The sequence below is a fragment of the Mus pahari genome, chromosome 1 (genome assembly GCF_900095145.1).
Source record: "Mus pahari chromosome 1, PAHARI_EIJ_v1.1, whole genome shotgun sequence".
In the NCBI taxonomy this organism is placed as follows: domain Eukaryota; kingdom Metazoa; phylum Chordata; class Mammalia; order Rodentia; family Muridae; genus Mus; species Mus pahari.
Window position 1 is genome coordinate 139,255,669 of NC_034590.1, and position 6,394 is coordinate 139,262,062.

Consider the following 6,394-nt stretch of genomic DNA (forward strand, 5'->3'; position numbering starts at 1 on the left):
GTAGGAAACTTTCGGGATAGCATTTGAAATGTAAATAAAGAAAATAATAATAATAATAATAAAAAAGAAATAAAGAGAAAAAAAATCACTTACTAAAAATAAAAAAAAAAAAAAAAAAAAGAATACTGTGCCACCCAATGTAACATTTTTACGACTGTCAGTTCTGACAGCCCTCGTTATCTATCCTTTCATAACCTAGGCTTACTAATGTGCTAGTAAAGGTTTCTATATAGCATTATACCTACAATAACAGAACACTTACATGTAGTTAAAGGGTTTCCAAATCACTTCAGGTGTCCACCAGTTGTTGGTAACCAGATAAAAGCAAAAGCGTGGAAGGGGTTGGCATGGGACCAGTAAGTGGTGTCCAGTAAGTGACATTGTTGAGTCTCGTGCCCTCCCTTGGATTTCCTTAGATGGGTTTGTTTTGTCCAATCCAGATGTGTTCGTTTTTGTTTTATCTTATTTTATTTTATTATTATCCCTTAGAAGGCTGTTTTCTAATGAGAGACAGAAAGGGAGTGGATCCAGATATGAGGGGTGGTGGGAAGGAACTGGGAGGAGAGGCAGGGAAAACTGCAATCAGCATATATTATGTGAGGGGAGAAATCTATTTTCAAAAAAAAAAAAAAAAAAAAAAAAGGAAAATAAAAGTGGCTGACCAGCTGAAGTGGCGTTAGGTTTGTACTCTTTGGTCTTCATGGGAAGAAGTGACTCCGCTACGCCCCAAAGGAACTCCATGTGTTAGAAGTCATAGGACATTTTTTTTCTGTTAATTTTAAGACAGTCTTGCCATGTAGCCCACACTAGCCTGCACCTCGCATGCCTCCTGCCTCGGCTGGCAGGTGGTGAGATTGAAGAAATCCCAGGAAGCTTTATAGAAATGGTGCTCTGTGCAAGTTGCAAAAATGTGTTGTCCCACGAGAACGGAGGTGACCAAAAGTGCCCTGACACACCTAGGAAAGAGTCAGGGTCGCAGAGAGAATCCACAGGTCCCCTTCACAACACCCAGGGGGGCTTAGTCTCCGAGTCACTGCGAATTAGCATAACTGCATCTCTTCATTGTCAAGTTATTCTTTGAAATTTCAGACACATGTTCTAATTAGGAAGAATTTATTCCCAGAGGAACAAAATTAACTAATAAAGGCAAGAGGAGCTTGATTAATTTATGAGAAAGGCTATAGACCAATTAGTTCATTACAATAGTGCTAAATAAGACTCCCAGGGCCATGTTTTCCAAGGAACAGAATCTCCCTCCTGCTGTAAAAGCCACACAGTTACTCACAGTTGGGGCCCTCTTGTGCACCTTTCTAGGACGACAGAAATGATGGGGTCACAATCTCAGACCTAAAGAACTGAGTCGAAAGACTATATCAGAATTTGGGGAAATGTGAAGAAAGCAGACATGTAAAACAGGCAATGTTCAGCATCAGACAAGACACAGTCTATCCAACTGCAAAGAGCTAAGTCTTTGGTAGGGGGGAGGAGGCGGGGATGGGCAGAAAGCTCTCTTCAAGTACAAAAATAAAATTGACCATTGCTGAGACTAAAGAGAACTAGGCTGAAAGAATGCATTCTGGACCAGAGAAATGGCCAGGGGTTAAGAGTGCTTAGGACTTTTGTAGAGGACCCAAGTGCATTCCCCAGTGCCCCCATGGGGCAATCTGTAACTCCAGCTCCAGGGACCTGCGGACCCAGGGACCCTCCTTCAACTTCTAAGGGCTCCTTCACTCTCAGGCATAGACCCCCCAAACATAATTAAAAATAAAATAAAGTAAGATTTTTAAAAATGGATATCCTAAATATATTTTTTGAGAAGACGTTTGTAAACTGCGGTACACTGGATATTTAGTGGCTTGAACTCCAGTTTACATTGTTTATGAACTGAGTTTGGAACTTCCTTCCATCTCCTTGAGCCAAGTCTCCTAAAACTATTACCCCATGAATTAAAAGCTTAATCTTGGAATCTGTAGTTGTCTTACTGTCCGCTCTTCTGATGTGCTACTCCTAAGCCTATGGGAATAGAATTCAGATCCAGTGGAAATAAGACGATAATTTTTCTCCTACTCAGAGACAACTAGGAAGAGCCAGTTTTATCAACAGAAAGCTTACAATGGAATCCCAGTCTACTGCAGCACTGTCACGGGACGAATCTGCTTCTTGGCAGCTGGGTGCAATCCATCTTTGCTCTTTCCTCCTGGTGTCTCCAGTTCATTGCTCACCTGCACCTCAGTCCTTTTCCAGATGTGGTAAGATTTCACATTAATTTACACTATTTGCAAATATCCTGGCATCTGGGGTGGAGCATCGGATAGGGTTAGGCTGTGAGCACACAGGGTCCACCGTTCACATTCACAGACCTGCTAGTGGAGTTAGCATTTGATTTTCTGCCACCAAAGACTCGAGACATGCACATTCTTCAAGACTGAACACAGCTTTCTACTTCTTTAAAAATAAAAATCTAAGTCCATGCTGGTGCAAATGTGAAGATTTGTTGAAATATCCTTGGGTTTGTTTGGGTGGGTGGCTTGTTTTTGTCTCCTAAGAGGAAAGGGTCCCTGGGGGTCCAGTGTCTTTGTCCCTTGCCTTCCTCTCTCACTATTTTTCTGTCTCCATCTTACACTAATTCCTATCGCAGCCGCTAAAGAGTCACTTCAATTTCCAGGTTTTGAAACCACAGCTTAGTCCGTGTCCCCTGTGAGTCACTTAATAGAAGTATTTGGAACAATGTTGGAACATAAACACAAAACAAAAACTTCTCTCCGAAGAAGGGACAGTGGCTAAGCTGCCCTGTGAAGACATGAGGTTGGGTGACACAGTGTTGACAACAAATGAAACTTACCCTTGGCACAGTAACTTTCTGGATAAGCAGGGGCTGCCTACACACTTCCCCCCACCCCCTAGAGTGAGGCAGGGGGACCAGAGGCATGTTTGGGTTCCTCTTCTGTCCCACGGCTGCCCACAGCTCTGTTGAGAGACCCTCTGAGGCTTCAGTATGAATTTTTTACGTCTTCAGTTCAACTGCAGACACCTGAGGGTCTTGGAGCAGATTGAATCTGACTACCGACTTCACGAAGAATGATTCTTCCTGGGGCACTTGGCAACACATCTGCCAGAAACACAATATACATTGTTCTCAAACAAGCCTATAGGAAGCTATTCTGGAGAAATGAGTCTGATTAGGACATAAGCCCTGTGAAGCGGCAGCTTTCTTCTGTTCAGTACTCATGGCTGGTAGACTTTGAGGTAGCTCTCGAAGATCTCTCCCTCCGATACAGAATAGAGGAAGGACATAGGGTGATATTACCATGATTGGGCTAAGTAAGACCTTTCAGTATCTCTCCATCTTAATACACCCCTTCCCTTCTTTTCCTGGTTTTGATGAAAGAAGCCATCGTGTTAAGCAAACCCATGTGTCTTAGTTAAGGTGTCTGCTCCTGTGATAAATATCATAACCAACTGCAGCACGAGGAGGAGAGGATTTGGATGAGCTTACAACTTTTTTTGAAAGTACAGCTCAGAGAGAAGTCAGGGCAAGAACTCGAGGCAGGAATGTGGGAGCAGGACCTGAAGCAGAGGCCATGGAGGAACACTAGTTCTGAGCTTGCCCTTATGACCTCCTCAGCCTACTTTCTAATACAGTGTAGGGCTACAAAACCAGGCATGGCACCACCCACAGTGGGCCAGGTCCTTCCGGGAATCAACCATTAGTCAAAAACACAAAACAAAACAAACCTGTCCCCACAGGCTTGCCCACGGGCTAATCTGATGGGGCATTTTCTCAAATGAGGTTCCCTCTTCTCAAATGACTCTGGCTTATGTCAAGTTGACAAAAATCTAACCGGCACACTATACGTTAAAAACTGTATGTGTACTCGCAGAAAAGAATTGAGACCATCCTGTCCAGGAAAGAGTCCTTGAAATACTACTTTAAGTCAATAGCCAACCCTTTCCCTAAATGTAGAAAGATTTCATCACTACCTCAAATAAAGCCTATGAGAGACTCTGCAGCAGAGGACCTTGTTAAGCCATGTCCAGAGTCCCTAGAAACTGAAGTAAATCTGTACTGTTTAAAGCTGCTAGGTTTGTGGTCATTTGTTACACAGCAATGGATAGTCACATCCTTACACAGGGCCTAACTCTTAGAAGACATGAGGTAAGTACATGAACCCACATGAGCTTAGTTCTGTCACTGGTATGGGGAGACACACTGAAGAACATTAGCAAGCTGTTCATCATAGCACTACAGCTCACAACACAACAAGGTGATTAAATCCAATCTTCCACCACAAACACTCGAACACAGGCAATTTTCTAAGATAAACATACAGTCGGTAAATAGTTTCCCATAACAAACATGTTGAGCAAGCTTTTTAGTTATCAGAATAGCCTCAAGGTCAACTCATGCATCCTTGGAGACAAGAATAAGCTTTCTATAGTTACATTCAAAATACAGTTGAAGACCTTTTTTTGCTCTCTGTACCAAAGAGACTGGCCAGGAACTCAATTTCATCAAGACTGCATTCCAGATCTGCCTCACCCGAGCTTTCGTGGTCCTTCCGACTCACCTACCCTTACCCTTATTCTTTCCGCCTTTCTGGTCCCTAATTGGAAATGTGCTCCAACCTCTTTGGAAGCCTCTAGGTCAACCTCTTCTCTCCATCCCAAGGTTTCTTATCGCATGCACTTGTGATTTGTGGCTGGTGATGCTACAAGTTTCTAACCAAGCATGCATCTTTAAAAAAAAATACTTTGATGTCTCATTGCAAGTTGAGAAGATTGTTATGGAAGAAAAAATGTCTGTGCTACACAGTAATGTGGCACAGCAGGAGCCACACCTTTCCTCAGGAGGAGACCCTTTTGAAGTGTGCCCTTCAGATTTTGAGTTACAGTATAAGAAAGACCTAAATATGCAAATGTCCAGGGTTAGAGCATGCACCTTCAACAGTACTGCAGACATGGAATGGTGTAGCAAAAGGAACAGAAGAAAATATCTTCCACAGAGCTAATATGGCAGCATTAGTCACATGGGAAGTATTAAAGACCTGCACACAGTAGGTCCATGGGTGTTTTTTGAGTGGCCCTTGAACATAAGGTACACAGAAAAGGTCAAGTTTACATCATCACGGCAAAAAATTGTTATTTTTATTAGATCATTTGCATATTCACTTTGCATTATTCTAATTTTTACATAATCAATCGTCTGAGGGAAAATTTTTACACCAGCTTCTGAGAGAGAATGAGGTTCTGGTAGACTTGCTATACCCCTCAAGTTCACAGAGATGGTAACTGGGCAAGCCTGACCTGCCTGAGCTGTCCACCAGTCCTGTCCCTCAGGAAGCAGGAATGAAATTGGAGATAAGCCATTAACACCAGAAGAAGGTTGGATTGGCTGCTTTTTCCCTTGGCTATGATGAAATACTTGGCAACAGCATCTCAAGGAAGGAAGGGATTATTTGGGCTCAGTCTATGAGGACAATCTATAATGGTGGGGAAAACATGGAGGCAGGGCTGTGAGGAAGCTGGTGACATTGCATGTGCAACTGGGGAAATAGAGAGAAACGAAGGCTCAGCCCACCTCACCTTCTCCTTTTTGTTCTGTCTGGGAACCCATCCATGGAATGGTCCACCAGCATTGGGAATGGGGATTCCCACCTCCATAAACCCAAACTAGAAACCTGCTAACAGACATCCGTAAAAGATTGTCTCCTAGTTGATTCTGGATCCTGTTGAGTTGACATATTGATCATTACAGAGACTGTGCTAATGTTTTTATTGGTAACAGTCTGGAGATTAGAAAACATTAATTCTTCCCCAGATATGTGGAGTGATCTGCCAGTCAGTCTACCTTTTCATTATGTTCCTAAGATCATTAGTGGTTCCAGACACTCCAAATATGTTTGGAGGGAACATGGATGAGGGAACTCCAACCAAAGTTCCCTCATCCATGGGCAAATTAGCTTTCCTGAGCTCCTGCCATGACTTTCCTTCATGATAGAATCTAAAATGAGTCCTTTCCTCCCCAAGTTTTCATGGTGTTTTATCACAGTAACAGAAACCAAAAATAGGACAGGGAGTGTGGTTAATAATATTAGAAACGTAAAATTCACAGAGAGAATATATTTTAGGTGTATACCTAAAACAAGAGGGAACCGTGGTAGATATGTTGTTCATTTGCTTGAGAAAAGTAAATGAAACTTATTTTTTTCACTATAGTATATATGAATCAAACATCATGATTTATACATGATGATTTATACATGATTTACACTTTAAGCCCACATAATAAAACTAAGTAAAACAATATCCCATGGTCTATTGTAACACAAAGTATAAAATGCATCACACAATGGCATTTGATCATTTTGCACAACTGTCTTCATTTCAAGCAGTA